The sequence below is a fragment of the Temnothorax nylanderi genome, unplaced genomic scaffold (assembly GCF_030848795.1).
Source record: "Temnothorax nylanderi isolate EJ_2023f unplaced genomic scaffold, tnyl_v1.0 TNYL_tig0034_pilon, whole genome shotgun sequence".
In the NCBI taxonomy this organism is placed as follows: Eukaryota; Metazoa; Arthropoda; class Insecta; order Hymenoptera; family Formicidae; genus Temnothorax; species Temnothorax nylanderi.
The window spans coordinates 388,488-415,378 of record NW_027249096.1 but is presented as its reverse complement, the minus strand read 5'-3'; the positions used below and the strand labels follow the sequence as shown (position 1 = coordinate 415,378).

The 26,891-nt window shown below is 38.6% G+C and overlaps 1 protein-coding gene across 12 annotated transcripts in view; it reads left to right on the top strand.

Moving 5' to 3' along the window:
• Rg (A kinase anchor protein rugose) overlaps positions 1-26,891 on the top strand; it is a 303,530-nt gene that overhangs the window by 119,105 nt on the left and 157,534 nt on the right. The gene's annotated exons all lie outside the window — the stretch shown is intronic.

Genomic DNA, 26,891 nt, shown 5'->3' with positions numbered 1-26,891 from the left:
CTCGTTAGACGCGTTTAAAGAACGCCTGATTACGTACCATTTGTCGAGCCAAGAGAGATTTAGATATCTTTATCACGTGTCGCCACTGTTAACTGGAAATTAAGATCTTTTTTTTTGCTCGTAATCTTCCTTTTTACTCCAGATATGCCTTTATTTCGCGTCCGCGCTGCACTTAGAAGATTGCTTTCTTTTTAGTATAGTAAATTGAAGTGCACTTTGTAGTCCACTTCATTTTCCATGCGCGACTGTAGCAGCGTGATACGCATACGCATCGCGCGTATATGCAAGTGTGTTCGCGAGTACGTAAAACATGAGGATGTTTCGGAAGTTCTTACGATGGGATTTGCTCTTTATCGCTGAAACGAGGGGACAATAAGTGGCTAATTACATTAGTAAAGTACCATAGTAATTCACCTAATAATGTGCTAAAGTAATTCAATAGACCACTTTCCATAATTCAAGCGCGCGTTCTGTACATTACCGCGATTCATTATTACATCGACCAAGCTGTTACTATATTTTATCCGCGCGTACAATTCCGGATTAACTTAATTACATTTTCGAAATTTCCACGTTCAATGTCATAAATGCAAACGTATCTTGAGTCTCGAAGCAACGATTAGAAAATTGTTTTAAATTTACATTTATACTATGTAGTAACGCGCTATGTCTACGTAACAAACATTCACCACGCGAGAAAAAGCGTGTCTCCGAAAAGGCAAGCAAGCTTTTATCTAATTAATATGTTTTAAAATAACGAGGTGCTTTACATAAACTGCCTCTTGAAAGAAGAAATAAATGCAAGAAACATGTTGAGAAGTTAGATTATCATGAGATTACAATGAGAATGTAACTTGGATTAATTATTTTGAAGTACATATATTGTTATTATTGTAAATTAAAAACTTTCAATGGCAATTTGTATTAACTCAGTCCCTATTAAGGAAAAGTTAATTTTAAAAATAATGTTTTTGTCTGTGTATGCCATCCATTGATATTTATCAAGTAATATATTTATCATTATAAACAGAAAATCATTGAAATGGTCGAAATTAAGGCATATACGCTGTACATATTTTTTCTATGTGAAGAAAATGTTTCGCTATGTATATGTAAATCATCCATTCCTTTAGTCAACAAGACTCTCTTTATTTCCTTTACTTGTTTAAGAGAAACATGCTGCCTTAACGAGAAGAAATGTAAAAGGAAATAATAAACAAACGGAAATATTACGGAAGTATTAAAAATTCTTATATTCCAGACTACTAATATTTATTATTGGGAATATAATTGGAAGATAAATAAAATTATGAGAAATTAATTAATAAATTACGGCATTCATTAAAATGACGAATTGTTTGAAATTAGCAGCTATTACATGAAAATAAACTTGCTTTGCTCTTTGAAAGATTGACTAACTTCATTTTACGCTGCTCGTGAAATGTTACTCTTTTTTTTTATAATTGAATTGAATACACTATATAAAAAGCTTCGATCAAGTTATTTATGTTCCGCTCCACGTTGCTGATCGTTAACCGATGTTATGAATTTTTCAACGGATGTTACGAGTCAACGTTAGGATGAAGCGATTCCCACCGAATCGATCTCGATATCGCCTTTTTGCTATACGTAAAGATTTTCACCTCAAAAGCAAGCATCGATAGCATTGAAAGACGAGCATGCACTTTCTTGAAGCAATAAAGCCTCGATGTTGTTTTCAAGTTGCGCATCGATACCCGGGGCAAAAAGCTTCGGAGTAGCGTCTCAAGAGAAATTTAAACTCGGAATTGCGAAAGGAATTGAGCTTTCCTTTGACCAAACTCTCCCCACGCTGAATTGGCGCATGGTCGAGTGTACGGAACGTCCTGCTTAGTATCGTCTCATCAATCTCGGCGTAATTTAATTTGCGAGTGCGTCCATCCTCGTTAAAGCATGCGCGTCTACAGTCTGTGATCGGTCGCAGAAATTAAATAACGAAAATAACGTCGTCGTCGAACCATGAACTTATACAAGTGATTAATACTATATACATGTATTAAATTATTTACATACACACACACATCCGAGTTGCATATATGTGTATATCTAAAATGTAATTTTTTTATTTTATAATTTGCGAGTATCAACAGTATGGGAGATCTTTCTCGTGCACCGAAAACGAACCGATGATTTTGTGGCAGCGCAGCTGCGGCAGATTAAACCTGAACACTTTCTAAGCCGCACGGATCATTAATCAAACGCTTTTTGCGAGTCCATTCGACTGTTATACGCGGCTGCTGGTAGGCGCGCGGATGGCGTAAAAATTTACAACACGCCGAGGCACTCCTTTTCTCGTCCGTGCTGCATCGCGTTCACGGCGCGGCTTACGGTAGCGTGGTGATAACTTTTTTCGCTCGGGACTTGTCGCCCGTCAGAAAAGTCTCCGGTACGCGTCTTATGTAATCGCCGTCATCGTCATCGTCGTTGTTATCGACATCGTCGATGACGCGGTCGACGCAGCGGCCAAGATGACATTTTTCGTTTTCGTTGCACGTCCGAGATGAAGGGCGCGATGAGGATAACGATAACATCTCTATGAGCTAGGGTGCCTATGAATTTTTATCCGACCCGCCCGCGGCTAAGGGCCCATGAGAGGACGGAGAATTGCGGTGATCCCTGAAAAAAAAAGAACTTACCCGGCCGCAACGATAAAAGTTATCGGAGGCGTTGTGCCGTAACGAGAACGTCTTCGCGATTCCGGTCAACGAAAAGGGCTCGATTAAAAGAATATGATGTTACCAGGAGGAAGGGGCTTCCTCTATCTATGATCTCGCAAGGGATCCCTTCGATAATTCTGAGAAGCTTCGTCATAAGATTGTCTTGAGACCTAATTTAAAATAGTGTTACCTCTGAACGCAATTATGTAATCAAAATTAAAGTATGGAAGTATTTATTATTATATCGTTATTAATTTAATTTAATTTTTTTTACATTGTAAACTTCATCCATATTCAATTACAGCAATCCTGTAATAATTTTACCGACAAATTAATAACGCAAAATGTTAGTTTAATCGTCGACATATTTTGCTTTACTCGTTATATACACTTAATTATTATTTATAATGTATACAATAATTATTATTAACAATAATTATTAATTTAATACGATTTAGAAAAGTAATTGATATTTTATTTCTTTCTTTTATCATAGTCAGAAACTACTTAAATGTTACGATATGAAAGCGTTTATGATTTATATTTGTAACGGGAATATATTCCATAAACTTAATTCCATAAACATTCCGTCTAGATTTTGCATAGATTTTCACATATGCGAAATCGCTGTTTGCGGTACAATTCCGAACAAATCCTCACCACATTGCGACATATCGTGCGACGATAAGTCTTGGGGAGAAGTTTACGCGACATAAGTTCTCGCCCTTCGGGAGGAATATATATCGGTCTAGGAGCCATAGAATATCCGAGAGTCAAATACATGGGCTCCAGATTTTTCGACCTCCCCCTGGGTTATGAGATTTCACTTTCCCGAAAACTATTTCTATTAAGTTATAGTGGCGCTCTATTCACATTACGTGCCTAAAACTTATCATACCTTTATGATTACTGAGAATAATCGGAATACCGATATTACCGGAGTATTTTATCTTCCGTGGAATGATAAAAACGAAAATTATAATATATTATGTAATTTCTGCTATTTTATACGTAAAATATTATATTAAAATATTAGATATATATATCTTTAAAAAAAAATGCGCGACTTCAAAGATATATTGAATTCTATGTTTTGTCGTCATGTACCTACTATTCATCCTTAAAAGTAAATGAATAATTGCTTCATTTATGTATAAATTAAGAAATGCTTACGTTTAATATAATTACCATTACATTATAGATTTATATTGCTGTCTTATTTAATTACGGATAAATACTTTTCTCGTGATGGGAAAATCTATCGGAAAATTGTCAAAGAGCGTCAGAGCGTTGAAACTTAAATCCGAGGCTTGTGTTTGCTCACGAAATAATCCATTGGTCTATTACCGAGCGTGAATGATATCCTCGTCGAACCTCGCTATTCCAGGAAATCGAATAACACTTCGAAAACTCTCGTTCTACCCATTCCGGATGTTCGATGGATATATCACGTGCTGTTTGGCGTTTATTTAGGAATTCAAACAATCCGCGCGTATACACATGCATATAAAACGTTATTCTGCTGAATGAGAAAAATGTATCACCAGGTACCGTGTGTGTTTATATGTATAACAAAAATTTAATAACGTGTAACATAGCGAGATTGATTGCGCGAAGAATATCGGATGAAGTGTAGCGAAGAATATATTGCTTTATTGGGATATAGACATATCTATGTGTGGGGAAACAATCAATGCAACATGTAATCTAGAAAAGGGTGATAAAGGAACAATATTGCTTATTACACTACTTCGAAGAGTAGTAACGTTCAAAAAGTTATTGGGCTACACTATAGATCTATATCTATGAATTTCGACACATTTCACGAATTCAATATCTAGTAAAAACGTGAGGATATTGACTGACAGTAACACGTACGCGCTAACAAAGACATGATTATTAATTGTTCGATTCGGTGATGACATAATAGTACCCACGAGCGATATTTCTAAGCTATTTTTTGCGGGATAGACAGGTATTTAATTAAAATTCAGTTCATTTTCAGGATATTTCTTAGATATAAATTTGCAGTTAAAGGACAGAGCGGCAAAGGAAAAAAGAAAATTTGCGGCATTTCGAATATAAATCCTAAAAAATTCATGTTAGAAATTTACAGGAATGAAAAAATAACTCACACATTTCGACGAACGTCGCCGCAAACACAGATAGAACCAAGTTGTTTTTGCAATATTAAATATTCCCACGACGAAATTTTATTTCGCTAGCAATGTCTGTAATTTTTACGCGATATACGATCCGCTTTATCGCCGCTCTATCGACGATCCGAACGAACATACCGGACACGAGGGTAAGTTTTATCGTCATCCCGATGTCGGGCATCGCACTTTATGCCAACTTTCAAGCGGACTCGACTCGGAATTTATAGCTACTCTGCAAAGACGGCTCTCGCGACGATATTCCGCGTATTTCCAGAGGGAAAAATGTGGGGCAGTAAAGTCCGCACTTTTCTCTCGAAAATGCTCATATTCGATTTCTATTTCACAATTCTTAATACTTTAATAAAATAATCAGACTAAAGCGGATGAGTTCACTTTATGGCGCAAGTTTTCTACGTTATTTTTTGAAACTTGAGGAGGATACCTACCTACGGATTACAGCATCAAGACTTTTCCATCATTTCGAGATCTTGAAGTTGCAGCACAATAGCATCATCCATTCATATTTCATCCTGCCCTTGTCTTAATATGAGCTCAGTAAGATTGATTTTCTCCTATGAAAGGAATTAATAGAAATATCGTCACGGATACCATTACATTTTAATTACGAATCGAACAATTAATCATGTGTCTGTTACCGCGTACACGTTGTTGTCAATCAATATTCTCGAGTTTTTTGCTGGATCGGATTCGTGAAATGTCGGAATTTGGGGAAACGGCGGAAGCAGGTATCATAGAATGTGACACATCGCCGACATTCTCTAGTGGACCGTGCTGTTGTTTTTGCCGGGTAAACCTGAACGCTCGTGGCCGAGGTTTTATTTGACGGTTGTGCAAACACCGATTCGCTGCCAATAAACATTGTCCTTCCGATACGAGAGCGCGAACACTTAAGTATTTAAAGTCGTTTCGAGTTCTACAACGTCATTAATGTCCACCATCTGTTACCACGCAATACTCGTTGACCTATCATCTCGTGACGGGTCATCGCCTTTTAGATCCCGTTAAAACCTGAATTAATATTCGCCCACACGTAATGTCGATTTAATACGATTAAATTGCTCGATGACAGCCTCGCGCGATGTATCTTTTGTATTTCGACTTACAATAATTTGAATTAAAAAATTTATATTTTCATAAATAATCTGTACAAAGCTGTATATTGTTAAGACGACAAAAATGCGAATCTACTAATTTACATAAAATGTCCATTAATTAATATCACATGTATCATGAAATATATGCGCGATATAAATATGAATTTGATATTATTTGTTAAGCTCTGTAATTAATTCTCGCGAAGCTTATGAGAGCATCGTGTATAATTCGCAACAAAATGTATCGATTTATACCTATATATATCTGTAAATGTCGATGAATCAAAAGAAGTGGGGCCAATATTTTTTTACCTTCATATCGTGAATTAATAATTATTCGTAAACTTGCTATTATTATTTTCGTTCATCATGCACATTAGCAAAACGTAGTTGGGATTCTTTCCTCCGAACGATATACCGTTTCTCTCATCGAAATATTCCGTTATATATTACGTACATGCTTTTGCACCCGGTATTTTACCATATACGCACCATCTGTTCGAAGCCAGATTTTCCTATCTACCGTGCACGAAATAGGGAGCTAAACAAACCACGAAAACCGCCGCGTTATTAACCTTCGGATTATCAACTGAAATACCGACATATTAAACTAAAAGAATTTTTACCGTCTGCAGTCTTCAGAAAAAGGCATATTCCGCGCTATGGAATTTCATAATGCAATATCTCGCACGATGGCGAAATAGCCGATGGCAATTTTTCAATTGAATCAACCTTTCGTACACTACGCGTAGAAGGAATATCGAGTGCCAGTTCCATTTATATCGAATTTGAAGGCTGGCGCTTGCATCATGTTATTTCATGTTTCACAAATAACACGGGGAGGGATTTGACACTTCAGCTAGAATAGCTCGTCGGCGTTACACGCTAGAGTGAAATTATGCGCCATTATCTTTCATTACATTATTATATATTCTCGCGCCGTGCGTTGTAGCTGCGATTATTGCGAGCAGTGTCCAATTATCGGTAAAGAGAGGAGCTAGGTCAGAATATTCCGGGCAAAAATCTTGCGTCATCAACGGAGCCGCCATTGGCGCGTTATATCAGCATTGCGGGGAAGTGCGTCGATACACCGTTCCGCCTACAGGGATTTGTATACATGATCGAACTTAATTGCGAGATATGCGTGAATTACTCGCCACCGTGTGCGCCACAAGAGGGCATAAATATTCCGCCGCTGCCCCGGGGTTATTAATATTGGAGAAAATTAATCATAGCCCCGCATCTGCCTGATAAAAAATTATCTACTAATATATTTAGCGGTACACCAACGTCAGCGTGGTGCACTCGGAGCTACGCTAATATTTGCGATGCGCTAATGGAACCGCGAATCTGTTGTTCCAAATCCGTCGCCGTTCAACCACCATCGGCTGAAAACGCGTAGAATTTAATTCGTAATATAATCCAAATATCTACAATGTATACCTTTGACGTCGTACGAAAGTACTGTTGCACTATTTACGCTCGACTGTTTACTTTGCACGATATTGCAGGCTGCTCGTTGAAATATACATTTCAACGAGATCTCCGTGATTACCGTGACCTTTTATTGTGACGAGAAATTACGCGTACGATCGTTATATCACGTTACTATGCATTTTATAACATAACATATTACATCTTGCGATTGTTAGCGCGAAGCTGACAGCGCTTTTATGCGAGATGCGCGCCATCAGATGCGGCATGCATGGTATTTCATATTATCGTGGCGTGAAAGCATTTAGATTTTAGTAATATTACTAATATTAACGTATATAATCGCACTTTGCGTATATTACAACATATGCAAGTGGACGATAACCGCAGGCTGTTATTATTTGTAAAATATACACGGCGGTGAGTGTGTACGTGACGCCAAGCCTGATATCACTGTACACACGTTCGCGCTTATCCCAATGTTGCCTGCTATCAATTTTCGACGATATCGTCTGCGCCGAGTAACGCACACTGCCTAGTTAGCCCTCTCCCCCCTTGATCAAAAAGTTAACGAATAAATTATATAATAATGCGCTAATTATGCACTGTCACATCAGAGTAATTTCGATTTTTGCGCTTTCCTTAAAGAACATAAGAAAAGCCTCTTCAGGAATGCAACGCAAAAATCGAAATCATCTGAAAATAATAGTGTATAAATCGCAGATATATCGTGTATTTAATTTCTCAAATTTTACAATTTGAAATTAATTAGGCGTGAATGTCTTTATCCATCATAAGAAGAAAGTCCTTTAAGAGATGCAGCGCAAAAACCGAAATTAAATCGGTTGAAAACAGCATGAATACATATCAGAAAGAAATATTAATAAATATTAATTAAAGTCACCACTTCGATGTAATCGTCAATGACAGTGGCAGAGATTATAAACAAGTGTAAGCACTTTACACCATTCGGGAATTTAACAAACGTCTTTTGACTCAAGTATGTATTGTATATATCGTTTATCGTAATCGAAGCATGGCGTCGTTGAGAGATTCATCCCCCGCGGCTACATAACCGAGATAGAACAATGCAGCCTCGATCACACCAATAGGGACGCTGATGGGGAAGATTAAGCAATCTCAGGTGCACGACATTGATAGAGCTTACATAGCACTCGTCGCCTTGAGATACCGCGGACTGCGCGCGTGGCGACCTGACGATGTCGGCTTGAATAGGAGTCAATAGAAGGGGGTGATCGGTCTCGGCAGGATGTGGGGGGTTTGCAAGATGCATCAACGCTTTGGCAAGGAATGCCATCAGGAGTGGCAGTATGAATAGCAATGTCGTTACTATTAATGGAACACGTCTAATGTCCCGTTTAACTTTCTCGCTGTGACCGCATACTTACGCGTCATCGGAAAACCTTGTCTGACGTTGATTATAAATGGTAAAGCGAATAAAACCTGCTTCTGCCCGAGAATAAAACCTGCTTCTTATTGCAATCAATTAAATAGTTCAGAATTGATTTCCATTTTTCTAAGTCTTTAATAAGATCATTTTTAATCTTAACTTATAATTTGATAATTAAAACAATTAATAATTAAAACAATATAATTAGTAATATTATTTCTTAAAGGAACCAATCAAAGAAAATCGATTGCACGTACAGTAATTTAGAATCAAAGCATAAATTTCGCACGATTATAAATTAAAATAAAAATCTTATAGTCTACTACTATATATTTTAGTCTACTATATACGTTAATTTATTCCCGACAACAATATTCCGCAAAGAACGGTTGATATAATAGCAGCGTGGTTTATGCCTGCGGTCTTATACAAAACACGGAACTGTAAGAAATTTTTATTCGTGCAGTTTATAGCTTCGTGCATATAAAAAGACAACGCTTATATTCCTCTGTCGTTATAAACAACCTGTATACCATCTCGCCGCTAGATATTATCTTTTCGTACTTTATGTATGTCGCATCTGCAAGCGAAGGAGGAAAACGAATCTGCGCGACGGACGGTAACGACGTACATCCTCTCGAGTCCCGAATCAAGCGCGAAAATCTTCGCACGTTCCCTAATATCCATATTCGCATCGAAACGTTCAATACGGCTGTAGATATGAATCATATAAAATATCGCTCTTCGCTGGCAACTCTCCCGGCCGGCTTAATCACCGACGTTCCACTCCGACGATTCGACGCGATTACGTTTCCATCGAATCTTCAAAATCGGAGCAGCCGCTTTGGTTAAGCCATCGATCTCGGTTCATCGGATTACACATCGGGGGCCCACCCTCTTTTCCGTCCGAAAAAGATAAGTTTTCTACAAATCTAATACCCTTTTTGCCGTTATAAAAAGACGCGAATATCGCGAGATAATCAAAAAATCGTTTGAACAAAATCTGTGTTAAAACTTAGTAGAACTACCTGTCAAAATTATGTCATCATTAATATCTGTCGTTTTACGGTGGTAAGCCTTTTAAACACCTTTTAAACAGATTTATTCGTAATTATTAATATATTCTAGTAAATTTACTGCAAATTTATCATGCAAATAATGATGGACCTATATAATTATATCACCTTAATTTATTATATAAATTTAAAAGTACTTATATTCAAATTTGCATTAATAATTCTAATGTAACGCCGAATCATCATAAAGATACGAAAATGTCGAAAATTTACGCTCTCAAAACCTGAATGACCTAACGCTAGATTTATGATTCTCCTCGGAACATACAGAAGCTTCCGCTTAATGCTCTTTAAAGCTTAAAAATAAAAGAAATATCGCAGCTTATTATGCACTGTCAAAAGCGGACTTAAACAACTCTCGGAAAATGCACGGCGTTCATTTGTAAATGTTTATTTTTGGCATAACTCTAGAGAGAACATGTCCTGCAATACTTAATACGTTGTATTTTTCATCGTAAGATTTAACATCTGTGAATTTTCTCAATTTCGTTAAGCTTTGTTCAACGTAATAAGTTTATGGATCGAACCAAGAACCATGCATATGTCATAAGCACGTCCGTTAACCGCGAAGGCTTGTAATGAGTTTGCCATCGATGATAATCCGATAATGCATGTCACGCTTCCTGTTTGAAAGACCGATGTTCTAGCGTGGGATGAATGTCAAAGGCAATTCTTACGTTGATTGGTACGAAATTCACATCATACTAAGGCACACGCGATCGACTTTAATGACACGTCGTTGGAAAATAATTTTACAGTATAATGTACTAATAAATAATTAGATATATAGGAAAATTCATAATATGTAAATAGGAATATATTTATGGAATGAATATGATGTGTGTTTTATATATAATACTTTTTTGATACTTTTAATGCATACATAATGAAAAAATAACAAGCTGTATAATCAAAAAATAGGATACAATATCGCTTTAAATCCCTTCTATTGTTCTATATTTGAGAACGTGTGAACAATATCAACTATATATTCAGCGTGTAGCATATTAAATCCTTCGCGATTGCGTTCTTTTGAATTTCAGCAGAAATCACGATATATATTTTCTATAGAAACGTGAATTTAAATTAAATTTTGATCACATCTCACTGCAAATAAAAGCAATCAACCGTATCCACACTAACCAAGTTATTTTTCGTGAGTTCTGCATGATTTAATCAAAATTGTATTCTCATCAATAAGAACGTATATTGTATATTATATATTTCCTAATATAAAATCGACATTTTATATTTATATAATATCTATTAAACATAATATGTATTATATGTTTTTATAATAATATAAAATATTTATTTAGTTGATTATTTATATCTTACTATTTGTAACATTTATCTGTCACAATTTTGATTTCGACATATTGTTAAATATTAAAGGGTGAAATTTTTAACCAATACTTTGAGTTAAACAACATTTTGTTATTTTTAACTACCATGTATGTTGAAATTTATTATTTTAACTTTATTGATTTGGTTAAATTAATGACATATTGAGTAAGAGCAGTGGCGATCTATAGAAATGGTTAAAAATGACTCAAATTGAGTATGGGTAATTTGACACAACGAATTTAACAGTGCAGTATTAATATTTATGCTACATTTCAGTCCCAGATTACGATATCAATTATATCTCGATATTATACGCAGATACTAAGGGGTTCACGTCGCATTCAGACATGGCTTTATGCCAACATCTCTCATACACGTATGAAAAAGAGATAAATAATTAGTTTCGTGAGTATGGTTGGCGTGCACAATCGAGACTGAACATTTCGAGTCACGGTTTTTGTGAGCAACAAAGACCGAATCATGCCAACTAGGAATCTAGAATCTATCGGAATCTACTATGCAAAACGCATTTCTTAAACTTGATAGATAACAAACTTGCAATGTATATAGAGAGACTTTCTGTAAATTCACAGTTTTGCAAATATTCTCGTTCTCCTTTGACGATGCGCGGAAAACTTTTCTATAAACATCATTTGGTTACGAGCAAAACATTCGTGCAAATCCGGAATGATTGATCGCGACCGAGAGTTTGCGAGAGCACACTCGGACCCGGGACATGCAAAGACCGGTAACCTTTGATCTAGTCGTTTGTTTTGAAATCCTCGAGTACTCATCCGCACTTTATACCCCAATAGAGCCCGTACTTTTTTCGGATCATTTTACATATGCGCGCGTATTTCACGTTTAAAGCTGCATCGTCGCTGCCTAAAAATCCACAGTAGCTTCGTTATACAGAGCTTGTTAATTAAAGATTTCATCGCGTTAAAATAATTTCGGGAGAGCGCCGCTTGCGCCGTCGCCAACGCTGAAATGGAGATCAATCCTCCTATCGGGTTATATACGTAAAAACGGATCAGCGGTTTAACAAAGGGACGAGATTGAATTACGTCTCGTCTTTTTGACGCCATTCCAACGATTCCGATTACTCATGGCTTTTCCATTAGCGTACACGTGAGTTAGGGAAATCTTCTCTCGTCAAATCAATCAATCGCTGATTAACGAGGTCGCTACAAATTTGGAAAGTCGATCTGTGTGATAATCGCGCTTGTAATTAAATGAAAACGAAGACCCGTGTTTTTATTCGTCAGAATAGCATCGGGCTAGATTAGGAGCGCGCATGTACCACAAAATCAATTGTCAACCTCAATTCCCGATGGCGAACCTGCTAGCGTGCAACTCTGTTACGTATAATGGCCGAACCGTACAATCCCCGGCACATCAGGCTAGATCGAACCCCTTGGCTCGTAGTAAGGGGTGTCTAATTGCTCGACCACCGTGTACAACGCAAGTGCAATTAAACTCTGGCTACGTAGACACCGGAGTTACGTCGCGTCGGTCACTTTAAGCACTTTCCCGTGAAAGCGTGCTTAAGGTAAAAAACATAAAACGACGAATATTCTTTTCGTTTTGAAGATATCAAATAAAGAGAGATCGAAATCTCCGGCGCGTATATCTGACGCGCTAGAATCTTATTAGGTCATGCTTTGTACCCGCCAACGAAGCTCATTCATATTTCACGAAAGTGCATCCCGTCCGAATATTGTATGGGTAGATTTCCGCCGCTGTATTGCGCACGACGGAAATAATGGCAAATTGTAATTTTCAGTGAGCCAACCAGCCAACCCATGATACAGCGTTACAATTTGAATACCAATCTCGCAGCGATCGCTTTATCGGGATAACTAAGACTCGTTTAATTATTGAACGAATGCGTTTGTACGAACAACGGCCATATTAACGGATGCTTCATTATACATACGACTACAGATATGACGAAAATTACGTCTCACAACATGAAGGAATTGTTCTTCGAATGTTTTTACAAAAATATGAAAATACATTCCGATACTTGTGTACAGTTGTGTTAACGTATTACTGTTAGTTAGCGCGATTTAATCTTTTAGGATCGATCGAGGACAAATTGCGGAGGCACACGGCCTACGAAATCAATTGTCAGCCGCAATTTCCTGCTAGATTAAGATCCAGATGATTCGACGCGCGGAATCGCAATCGCGGGAGTGTCCGATTGGATGTAAGGCCTCTTTAATTGCTCGATTCTCGATTTCGCGGCAATTGCAGCTTACGTTTCACACACGAATATTATTTAAAAAATTGTCCGCAAATGCACAAAATATCTCAAAACCGATTTCATCGCTACCAGAAACGCGAGCATGTAAGTCTTGTCGCACATTTTCCGGAAAATAAAGAAATAAATGCTACTGATTAATAATAATGACTAATTAATTGTCAACATTTAAAATCTTGTTTAATAACTTTCGATATCAATTATTCCCGAGTCGGGAACTATCGCGAGAGAAGACAGATTAACGTTATGACCGCGCGGACATAAGTCGTGACATCGGAAATCGTTAAAAATTGAAACCAGGCGCCAGACGATGTGGCGATAAATCGTATAGGATTTAACGTCGAAGATACCGTACCGCAATGGATTCTTCGTTGCATATAAATCTAACATGGTGTCTTTGCGGTAAACCCCACGGCGCATTTCGCTGCAGCCATCGATTTGATCGTTCATCGTAAGTGTGGTATGTCTCGAGCACAATGCTGAAGATTCGCTCGAGACGACTCGCCGCTCCTTCGACTCATCCCGAAAGTCGATCTGCGCGTTGGCTGCACCATAAATCGTCCCCCGCGATAAGTTCTTCTCGAACGCCTCCGCTCTATGGGAGATCTGGATTCTTTCCGAAAACATTCTACCGACGTTAATGTCTTTCATCCATCACGCGGAACTATACGACGTCGCGAAATGTCGGAATCGCTCTATTATATTAATTGTAAAACTGAATTATTCGAATTACACAAACTTATTAACTCATCACTGCGAACGAGATGGCAAAATCTCTCAATACAGCGTGCAAGTAAATCGCTCGCTATTTAATTTTCCACATTCAACCCTTTCGCGGCGTAATCATTATATATATATATATATTTTTTTTTTTAAGATATTCAATCACAACAGTTATAGAAATATTAATGAGAAATAGCATTTTTTAAAACACATGAGAAATTATAATGGAAGAATTTTTATTACTAATTACATCATGAGATAATTTCATAATTCCTTTTTGTGCTGTTTAATATCAGTTTCCACGTTTCGGAGTCATTAATATTGATCGTAATCAGATCCGATAGTCGAGGTAGAGTTTCCGGAGGACTTAAATTTCAATCCATCCCCGAAACTACCGAGTAGTTAAGGTTAAACATCCTTCATCATACTCCCCCCGTCGCAGAAAGACCGGCTCGCTTTCTGCGATAAGCGATCGATTAATTAGGAATCTTGTTCCGCCGGCGGCGCGACGACGGCATTATGGTGTAATGGCGGCTCTACCACGTAGCAAATAGCAATCTGTCATCGGCAGTCTATATGAGACCTAAAATCTTCCGAAAGCGACCAAACCGATTTTGTGGGACACCGCGCGTGCCTTGGGATAATCCGTGACTAATGAATTCTCTTGTCGCTTAATCGCCTTTCACCAATCGCTAGGAACAGACGGCGTTCGTTACCATCAAGGGGAGTAATTGCGGACAAATTTAGTAGATATCTCTTGGACCAAGAACCGTCTACGGTCGTTTATAGCCGACTTACGGAAGGAAATAGAAAACAAAATATAAGAGCTCTCTTTTTCCGAGAAAGAAATTGTGAGAGAGACGGAATTTTCTGGAAAATAAATTTCTAAATTGAAAAACACATACTTTGAGTACATAATTTGGTTATTATAGCAAGATGGTCATTTCCTTATTTTATGTGCATATATCTGTTTTGCAAATTTAACTTTAATCTTTGTGATCCACTTATTTAAAAATTTTTAGTATCTGGTATGAATAGTGAATGCAAGTTCGTTCCTGAATGTTTCTTGTTAGTCCTGCTACCATTTCGATTTGCCATATCGATTTAACTTAAGCGTACAAGAACAAAATTGGGCATTTGCAATTGGTGTTCTACTTCACGTCTGTAATTCCGTCTTGCATACTAAAGTCCAATTTTCGTTCCGTCGTGCTGAATTCGGTGTAAAGGATATTTAAAAAATTGAAAAGGCTATTTGGTTTTAATTCGTTACAACGGTACAGAAACCTTTAAAGAAACGATATTATTTTACACTACTACCGGTAAGCTTTGTAACAACGACAGTTGGCCTCTATTTTTATCGTTTTGCCCGGCATTGTCGTAAAAATCTAAGATGGACCAATTTGCATAGCTTATTTCCTTAGATTATGCGACCGCGGGAGGACATTGTTTCACGCCATCGTTCGGGAGGAATAAAAGTCGAGTTCCACCGTGCCGCATAATTCGCTCGTAAAGATAGGAAGGAAATGGTGCTTTCGAATGCTTCATAATGGTAGTTCTGAAGTGGTGCTCCGCAGCACCGTTGTGTATTCATCAAATCGCGACACTTTTACGCGTTCTACATACATTTCCCATCTAAATATCCCGCGTCTCCTTGATTTCCTTCGTTTCTATTGTGCAAAGTGATAGAATAAATTTACAAATCTTTATAACGATACGGTGCCACACTTCTAAATTTATTAATTGCAGCATATGGCGATATTTCATCAGAAATACTAAAAAAAATTTTCAAAATTTATAAATAGTTCTGCTTTTATAATTTTCCGCGAAAAAATATGACGTTTGTTTTTCATGCAAAATCTTATTACGGAAATAGCAAAATTTTGCGCGCAACGGAGTAGACGTTTGTGTAAAAAAATTCCACAATGCAATATTCGCTTTTCGTTATTTCCGGCCGGCTTATAATCATTCATAATGTCAGAGAGATCTAATTCGCAGAGAGATGCCATTTGTCACGGTGCGAAAACGAATTTTAAATGACTTCCTCGTAAAGTATAAGCAGCGTAGTGGTGTTGACGTTCGCTATAAAAAATTCCATAGAAATTTCAGTTCTCGCCAGCATGACACGCTCGAACGAATTGTAATCATCCGCGATATCAAACGTTGTTTGCCGTGACGGAAAATGAAAAATTACACGAATTTTAATAGTGTCAGGTGTAAAATTTTCACATGTAGCATCGTCGGACGAGAGATGCAAATTTCAGCCTTTGTGAAGATTTCCGAATGATCAGTATTCAGAAACAATTTTGCGAATATCAAAAGTAATAATGTATAAGTTCGCGCGGTGTTGTTGCTCGCGGCACGTGAGAAGCTGTAAACTTGTACACATTCTGAATATTGTGTGATTTCTCTGTGTTTCAGGTACGTATAATCGAGTCAAAATGGAATGCCGTTCTTCGGATATGACGTCTACGTGCCGTGAAACGTGAGTGTGGTCAGTGTGGTCAGACGGTGCCGAAGCGTTATAACGAAAGGTCTCAGTTAATACTCTGTAAACAAAAGTAGAATGCAAATAAATCGTTTACCACACGACTCTCTTGCTTCATGTCTCTCTCTCTCTCTCTTTTTATCTCTTTCTCTTTCTATATGTCTCTTTTTCTGTTCTCATTGTGCGCTTTTCTACAAGCTACTACGTCATTACACGCACATTGGATTTCCGCGCACGGTAATCGGGATTATTCGGATTACTTGCGCATACCGAAGCTTGCAATGTTATTTGCCTAATTAATACCCAAATCGCAAATGCTCGCCATGCCCGTGGTGGCCACGCGTTTCGATCGTGGTAGGGATCATATTGAGTTACATTGATTTTATCGGTATCATATTGCGAGAAAATCAGTATAAATAATTAAGTTAATCTTTAACTGACGCTTTGCATCACTGCTTCGGTTTAGCGCGCCGTAAACTTGTAATACTTATGTCGCTATGTCAACAATCATGTTCGATAACTTGTAATTTAGCCGCTTCGCTCGACTGTCGCTATATATTAAGAAAATCAGCTTACTTTTTTGCTTATTCAAATTAACAAAGGAGACAAAATCCCGAAGCTTCTCATTTGATTTTCTTTAGCAGCTCTTATTTTATTATGCAAACAATAAATCTAAAAAAATTTCAATTTTTTACGTTTTTTTAAAACTTGTATGATAGTTAATCACGATGGTCTTAAATCTTTATTTAAGTGTCTCGCGAAATAGGCTTGAAGTAATATTTGGGAAAACACTTCAAATCGCTAGAGGCTGCTGGCCCTGAATCGACGTCGAATCGAGGCAATCAATCTATCGGACGCTTATCTTCCGTCGGCGTGACAAACGCCCAATTTCCACATCTTGAGCTCATCCATTCCAGCGACATTTGCATGGACCGCCTTCCGCGCGCGCGCGCGCGCGCGTATGCATACACACATACTACACATATGTATACGCGCTCGCAAATATGCGCATTCGTGTCAGTGTACATACTTTATCAACTACATTGTCCCTTAACAAGCGAGGTCGCGAGGGAATTAGGACGCGAGCCGCCAACGGGGCGACGAGGGTTTCCCGTATTTTCGCAGGGAAAGGCGATACGGCGCCCCTTAAGTGACTTTATCCGATCCGATGGTCGTTCTCCTCGCCTGAAGTCGTGCGTTCCGGCCGGATCGACTTTCAACTCTCGTGGACCATGGAGAGCGGCGAAGCACGACTGGATCTTATATAGCGGGTTTCTGCCCTATGCAGGCTACTTAGATAAATAGAGCGGACGTGCACTCGATTTTAGGGAACGAGGCTGTGAGGGGAAAGTGACGATTACCGAGTTAAACCACGATCGAGGCCAAGCGGAGAGAGAGAGAGAGAGATAAAGATAGAAATAAATATAGAGATAGAGATAGAGGGAAAGAGAGAGAAAGGCGGTGAGAGTATAGAAGAAGCTAGGCGGCGGAAGGTCGCCAGATTTGATGAACCGGAATAGACCATTACCCCACCTCGATGGATGGAGCAGATATTCCGTTCTCGAAATCCAGTAGCGCGCCTACTATCGATCTCCACGGTCCACGAAGGCGACTCCCCCGGAACTTCTCAGCCTCGTGATTCCCTTGTTCGGCCGGCGCCGTCGGTTTGGGATCTCTTTAGTTCTCTTTTTCGTAATAATCGCAACCAGCCGCGACTGAGCGGCTCACGCAAGACGATTACATCTCGTTACATCCGCTCACCGTCTGCGCTTTTCAACATCGTTGGCTTTATAAAGACCGGCAGCACTTTGCTCTGGTTTTCCGGGTCTTTCGCGCTTCCAAAAATCAAGGATTCTCTAAACACGAGCGCTCTGATGGCTTTCAGCGAGACGAGTATAGATGCCAGTAGTAAAGCTGAGCTTACGTGGATATTTGCATCGCGCGGCTGGATTGTAATTCGGGTATTATCCATTGTTTTAGATCGGATTAACAGCATTGTGTCCAGCTATGCGCGGATTATATACATATGTTGTCTAATACACGAGAGACATACTATTTTATCTTCGACAGAAATAGCGTCTATTGCATTTTATATTATAGCCACGAATATATAATTCAACCGCGGTAGAACGTTGAATAAAAAATGTATGGTGCGTCAATGAAACTTTAATTCCGTTAAATGAGCGTTTATTGAAGCAAAATCGGAGGTATCGGAAGTACATTATATATAGAAGCATGCACATTAAAAGCTACTGCTTTCGATCCATTCCACCAATTCTATTTTCCTTCACTGCGTGAGTACGCATTAATGTATTCTGCGTAACTCGAGCGCATTGGGGAGCTATTGTTAATTCACAGAGGATTCACGGCCGATTCGTGATACGTCCAGTGCTTTCCGTCAACATCACTATCACGACAATGGCGTGCACATTGAATTTTTAACGCGACACGAGCATGTACAGAGATATCACGTACGCGATGCACCGCTTGCATTTAATATTGCCCCGGCGAAGTATTTCGATCGTTCGATCTTCTTCCTACCGTGACGTGTCGACTGCAGCCGAAAAGAGAAGCACGCTCGCTGCATATCGCGGAGAGGCTCGATAGACTACAGCCGCAGACTCTGGACCGCGGTGAATTTTTCATTCACTCTAAAAATATCGGATTATTGTATCCGGTGAAATGGAATTCATTTATGGTCATTCAGCCACGCTTCATGCATTATAATAATTTCTATAAAAAAAATGTCTGCAGAATTTTCAATGCTTTTTATGCAAATATAAACAATATAATTATACACAAGGATGTTTCCTTGAACAAAATCACCAGCGACAGATTATTAAAAAATACATCCAAGTTCGTTTATTATACAATGATCATTACGTGGGCTTGTATAATGAGATACGCGCAAAATATTGGAGAGCTCTGGCGATTAAAATTTAATTCCATAATATTAAGCTTTTCTTTTTGTGGCTCTTAAAAATTCGCTTGTTTCTACTGAAATTATCTTACAATATTTAGATCGCCAATTGATCAGGAAAATCACATATGGCTTATTTTCGTTTATGCATTAAACTTACCTTATTAATCGTGTACATTTCGTGAACAATTTTATTTCACCCGTTAAATCAAGCAATTCCCGTTTTTTACGTACAAAAATTCGAATGCTTTTTTGTAGCTGGTTAGAAATTGATGTGAATATATTGAAAATTACGCTGTGGCATCGAACGGTGGGTTTTAATGCCGGCGCTATTCGAAATTCCGCCAACAATGCTATAATGCGACGAGAGACGACGACGCGTCGGTCCGCACAAATTGAAATGGGTATTTCATTTTGCGGAAAACCTGCGAAATAAATCACGCAGCCGAATTTCCCCGCAAAGTGGATATTTCTGATCGGAATTTATATCAGACTCCGAGAGGACGCCCGTATTCCTTCTCGCGCATCTATCTGCGTAACGTACGCGTTCCGGCGAACATTTCCAGTATAAATGGATCGCGCCACACGACAAGCATTGCGATACACTTGCAGTCGTAAATTGAACCGTAAGAGGATTCGCGCGTAGCCTTCAGCTACAGAAGATCGAAGCTATTTATACTGCTATTTCCGATATACTTTCAGTAGATCACATTAACCTCTCGCGTGGATGGGTCTCTTTGATATTGCACAGGATATATTCTAACGCGTAATACACACAGCTTATATAAAATCTTTCTTGTAAAATTATGACTATGAGAATGTAAGCACCAGTGCTTCGGCAAAGATAACCAAATAGAAGAACCGTAAAAAAAAAGAAATAATTTAAGGAGATAAACAGTTTACATAAATTATTATAATAACACAGTTTTTAAGAGGATTAAATATTGCAGAAATGTTCATTAACGCTTCATAGCGGAGCTGCCTGCGATCGTGAGAGTTATGTTTCGATATTGCAGAAATTGTTTGCAGAAACAATGACGCAGGATATGTCGGCGGATGCGACAGTTCCAGACGTAACGGCAGAAATAATCCATATCTATATATACATACCGAGAGAGAATTCAAATATTATAAAATACGTAAAATACGTATGTAGACGCGATATATTCTTTCGTGGAAACAAATGAGGAGAAGCTACCCGTAGTTATATCTCGGAGAGAGTTACGTGTCTTCTACCATCGAAGTCGGCTGCGTCGGTGAAGAAACACAGCCGTCTGTGTCGTATTATAAATCTCCTGCCGACGTGAGCGTCATTTAAATTGTCGACCGTATGGCGCAATGACCGTGCCTCTCCCGAGATGCTGGCGTTGCATAGCGCGTGCACATCACGCTGTAGCAGTTGCAGTTTCGCACGACGCGAGGCGAAAAAAAAAGGTGCGATTCGCTAGCCCGTTCATCGGCACGACCCTTTTTTATCCCTTCTCAGCCGTGGGAACGTGCGCGGAATGATACAAGCGCCACGTTTATCTCATTTGTGTGCCCGCGAGACGATAAGCGCTACACACGCCGCGCTAAGCAACACGGTGTTTTATAAACGAGCTTTCCCGCACCCGCAATGCTTTTCATTTCCGTTTCCGCGGTTTGCATTGTATTTCGCGACACACTTTCCCCGCTGCCGAATATGGATATACATGGAAAAATGTCGATTCTTACGCGACTTTTCGGCCCTGTCATTGAAGCGTTCAATCAAAAATGGAAAAAATATCTTTATCTTAAACATTTCTGTGAGATTTTAAACTGAACTGTAGCACAGCGTGCGGTTTCTTCACGTTTTTACTATACGATTCAGAGATAATTCATGTTAGCTGACAATTACTTTAGGATGACTTGACGACGCCATTGACTACTGCGCGCGGCTGACTACATTCCATTACTTGCTACTGCCGGCGATGTCTGACTTAACGCTGCCATCGACTACTATCGATGTCGTATCGACTTTACCATTTACCAATGTATAACGATCTTTTATCTGATTTAAATCTTTTTGTGATTATATTTTAATGATTTTTTTTATAATTAATGTATTTATTTACTTTTACGTTAAAATAAATGACCATTTTTACATGTCATAAATATATAAATGTACATCTGAAAAGTTTTTAATTTGCACATTGCTATTACTATACTTCTAATTAATTTTTTTCTACATAATTCCGCAAAAGTCGAATTATAAGCATTGCAATAGCGGTTAAATTTGATTTAAGTTAAATCCTGCTTTATGAAGTTTAATATCAAAAAAGAACTTTGAAAAGAAAAGGAAATACAAGCGAAGCTTACTCTAGAGTACACTTATTAAGTTCCTAACTATATTACAATCTTAAAAAGACTTAAAGTTACTTCGATATTAAGGCCGGTCCGATAAAACATCAGAAATCAAAGTCAACTTTTTCATTGTTCCATTATTTCATTCTTAATATTTTATTCCGTAGTCGAAATGTCGAACGAGAAAGATTGCGAAACCGACATTAAGTGTTCTTATTAATCTGGTCACGACCGTATTTCTATCAGATGCACTCGTGAAACTTGGAACGAATTCATTCAAGATCTTTATGATTACTGCGGCTTCAATTTCCGGTCGACCTCGTCGTAAAAGTCGTCAACCTAGTCATGCTCGCCAGTCTCTCAAGTACTTCGAACCATTAAAAGAGTTTAACTGTTTCTGGTAAATACGTTTAAGGAATAGCAATGGAAACGCAATATAATATATGTCGTTATCCGATCTCGGTGTCTGGTCGTTAAGTTGCATGTTGAATTCATCCATTATTTATGACCGACGTTAAACGGCTCAAATTGGATACTGTGAGAATGCTGCTTGAGATCTTTGCCATTGTTCGGCGAGGAAATATAATGGACAAGATATAAAAATAGAATTCGATGGAAAAAAACGAACCCGATGGACGCTATGTGTTTTCTTTTTGTCTCTTTGAGCCATAAAGTGGAAGGTGCAAAACAATACGCGCGTATTCTACTTAAAAGAGCTCGGCCCGTTCCATTGACGAGTATCAATGGCGTGTATTTCGCGTATCGAGTATATCGATTGCGCTCGACGGCGATATCGAAAACTTCCAGAGGATTTTACAATTTCACGACAGCGACAACGAAAGTCACGCGAAATAACTCGCTCGGCGCGCAACTTTATTTATTGCAACGGGCCACCTTTGAAATTCAATAGCACGTATATGCACAGTGGCACAACTCCTGGACGAATTCCTCACGCTGGTAACTTCGGTGACGTCGCGTATCGCGTATAGACTGCAAGCTTAAACACGAGGTGTGACATGTATTCAGGAGATCACGCGGTTTCTATCAAATATGCAATTTCCATTAAATTGTTGTGCGCGAACTTGAGAAGGCTTTTCAGAATATACGCTTCATAAATACAAATTGTGCCCGGTTAATGTAATCGTTTTGAATATGCATAACAAACCTTCATCTCGAAATTTGTGGTTCGTTATTTATACAATCCCAGAGCTATAAAATATTTGATCGCGCTTGAGGAGCTGAAAACCTCTGTGTTATAACGTACTTCTAATATAAATATTCGACATATCTTAATGTATTTTATTCTATTCAGATCATCTTTTCAGAATAAACTCCTGTTTGTGTAAACTTTATTATAATAATTAAATGTATAGTAGCGTACACGGAGAGAATTTTCTCTTAAAATTTACCCTGAAATCATGGTAGTTGTGGGACAACATGCACCACCAAGAATTTTATGCGAGCTGTTCTGATTAATATCTACCATAATAAAAAATATTAATATCTATTACATTCAAATATAAAATATGTTTGATTAATTTTACTAAAATATATCTAGGAAATTTCAATAATTTTTCAAAATTTACCAATCTGCTTGGTAATTTTTGTCACGTTGTTTGTAAAATGTCTTTTGTATATTTTAAAAATTCCTTGGTTGCCAAGTTGTCCCAAGTTTGTAGTGAATTTAAGGGTAAAATATAACAAAAAATTCTCTCCGTGTATAATTCCAGTCAAAATTGAACATGCTCTACAATCCATCGTGAACACGCGCTTTTATCTATTTTCACCCTCGTCGCGAAGCTGAAACAAATCGTCATATAAACGCAAAAAAAATTATTAGCCGCCGTGTGCCGGCTATGTACATATCCCTCCGACCGTATATTGGCAACAGCTTGCAGCCATCGAAAGTTCCGGGAAAGAGAAGTCCTCGGATAAAAAGCCGCCCGTGTATCGCTATGTACATATATTTCCTCGGGGCGTTTTGTACGGGGAAGCGCAGCTGCTGGCGTTTGCCGAATGTCAAGCTAAGACGAATTGCTCAGACACACCGGTCTTTCTATTGGCAGCCTGGATGGTTAACTTATTTTCTCGCGTTGCGTAATGGAGTTCGTCTCCTCTATATCACGTCTCGCCGCCTCTGTTTCCTTGTCTCGCGTTGAAACAGTAGACCTTTTCCTTCATACGACCATTTCGTGACTCGGGATTACGAGCTGCCATTGCAGCTGCGTCCTATTTTCGCGGCAGCTCTCCTTCTTCTCGTCTAGTGTGTCGCGTGTTTACGAGAAATCGAGACTACTCCGGGGAAACTCGCAAAGTCACGACTCCGTTTGAGAAGGACGCCTGAGCTCGGCAAATTCGTTGATGGAGAGAGAGAGAGAATATATGTATATAGAATGTGTCGTGTCCCAGCTGTGGTAATCTGCTTTGCAACCGTTCGCAGGTTGATGTATAAAATGGCCCGGAAAAGTAATGAACGTAAGGCGGTAAGTTTCGACGAATCTCGCGGGAGCAGTTTGCCGCGAACCGTGATTTATCGCTGTTGAACTGCACACGAAGAAGGAGCACTCGTGCGAGCGGCGGCTGCTATTTATACGGATCTTGCCACTGACCCCTGCGAAAGAACTCGATCGTGATAGATTCAACCTCATCGTCACATCATTTGACCGCAAAGACACCAGAAATACGTTATTACGTCCAATAATTCACCGTTCGAGCAAAAAGCAGCGGGGAAATATTAAAGTGAAGCAGCTTGAACAAGCAGGTCACTGTTAGACGAATCACTATGTATTAAAACGTTGTAAACACGTCTTGATCGATTGATCAATTTCCTGACAAACAAAAAGCAAGACTCTGTAACAAGACTATGATTTTTATTAGCCAACTGTTATCTTGTAATTAATTAATCGCGTTTATGCGTCATTAAGATTGAAAATTTAGGGAGTTAAAATTCTATAACACACCTGTGTCGCGCAAAAATAATAAATATCGTTTAATATAAAATGATAAAATTAACGTTTCAGAATAATAATTTATAGTAATAAAGCAATTTTTTCATTATTAATTAATTCCTAATTAAGATTGCACAAATTTCGTAAATATATAACATGATGAACCTGCCGTAAATTGGTAGTGAAATTACATCTATTTCGTGATATCACATTTCATGGTGAGCATGTATATAATTTAGGGGTACTTAATACGTATAGCTACTCGCGCGCTACGTGTAAAACATTAATTACGAAATATTGTGCCGGCGATAGATTCCCTTCTCCACCGACGCCGAAATCTCGCTACAATGTTCAAGGAAGTGTATCTCGTTATGCATCCGCGTTTCCATTAAAACGGGTGGGTTTAACCAACGCGGCAAGCGCATTAAGCCGCGCGCTATGCGAGGAAATAGATATGCTTAATGAAACGCGCTTTCGGCGCACACGGTGCCTAACTCGATTTCTACCACCGCAGCTACCAGGCCCGCGATGCGTATGTTACTGCACACGATGAACTTATTATCATATTTCCCACCCGATGAACCACGAAAACTTGACGCTTTGTCGACGCGAACGTACAACGGATTCGAATATCATCTCTAATAATGCACGATTCTTGACATGCGCAATACATTCCCTCAGTATTATTGGAACTGTAACAGTTGCAACAATTGCGGCAAACGAACGTTGAGAAAGAAAGAGAGGGAGAGAGAAAGAGAATATGTATGCGTACATGTTTTCAATGTAGAGAATAATATTTTTTGCGGTCTTTTTTTTTAGATACCATATTTGTGGTGAATATTGAATTGCATAAAATATTCGTGAAATATTGGAAACCGCACGAAATATTATTTTATGATATAATTTTCACGCGTAAGAAAGGACTGAAAAGGTAACAATTACCACGTGATTTACAGCTTTCCTGAGCATTGTGCTTTACCAGTGAATAGCGCAATTTCCAAACGCATTGCATTCTAAAGTAAAGTAATTGTTGTTGAATCTGGAAAATAATTGTCCGCAAGTGACGAGAAATTTCACTATAAATGTTTTCATTGTGTTATAAACAAATACGACAGGGATTAATTTCGTGTTCGTGCTGTGAATGACATTTGGAAAATGCTGCGAATCAACCGCGTCGCCTGGTTAATTAATTTTTTTTTACTGTTTAATAAAATAGGCGGAAGTTGAGTTTGCCAGTTGTGAATAGTTAGACAGGAAGTTTGATCGTCTTAAGCGAAAATCAGCTTAACGAAAACTGACTCCGAAACTGACAGTTTATCTTTTCTACTTTGGAATTCTCAGCGGTTGAGAATACAGTCAGCTGACGATGTCTTAACATTTAATTATGAAACTTGTCGATATATTCTCCCGGACGTTGTAAAATTACAATTTATTAACTCTCGCACCGCGATAGATATACAGCAGAAACATTTTACGGAACGAAGCCACTTTTCCAAGTTGAAAGCCGATCGTTACCGGCGATGCAAATTACGAAAGAGAGTAAAGACGTATTCTTTGAGTCGTTGCTAAGTCCGCGAAACACAATTTCACAAATTGCAAGCGAGCCAAAGTGGAAATCGGTCGTACAGAGGAAATTGCTGAGTGCAAACTGATATTCCCCTTCTGCCTTCGGCGGATAATTAATCCCTTACATTATTCTAATGAAATACGTGAGCACGGGAGACAGAGAGCCGGAAGGGACCGGAAACTTAGTTAGGAGAAGTGAAAATAAGCGGATAATGATAATAGTTCTTGGACCATAGATTTTCCTCGGGCAAGATTAGGGGGCGTAACTTCCGGCAACTTTGGGGGAGTGCAATGACAGCGACGGCGGCGACGACGACAAGGAGGGTTGCCGGTGGGAACCGACGACGTTCGATAGAATTTTACGTAGTAGTTATTGGCAAATGCAATTTCAATGTTTACCTAAAGTTCTACCGTAGCGGCGGG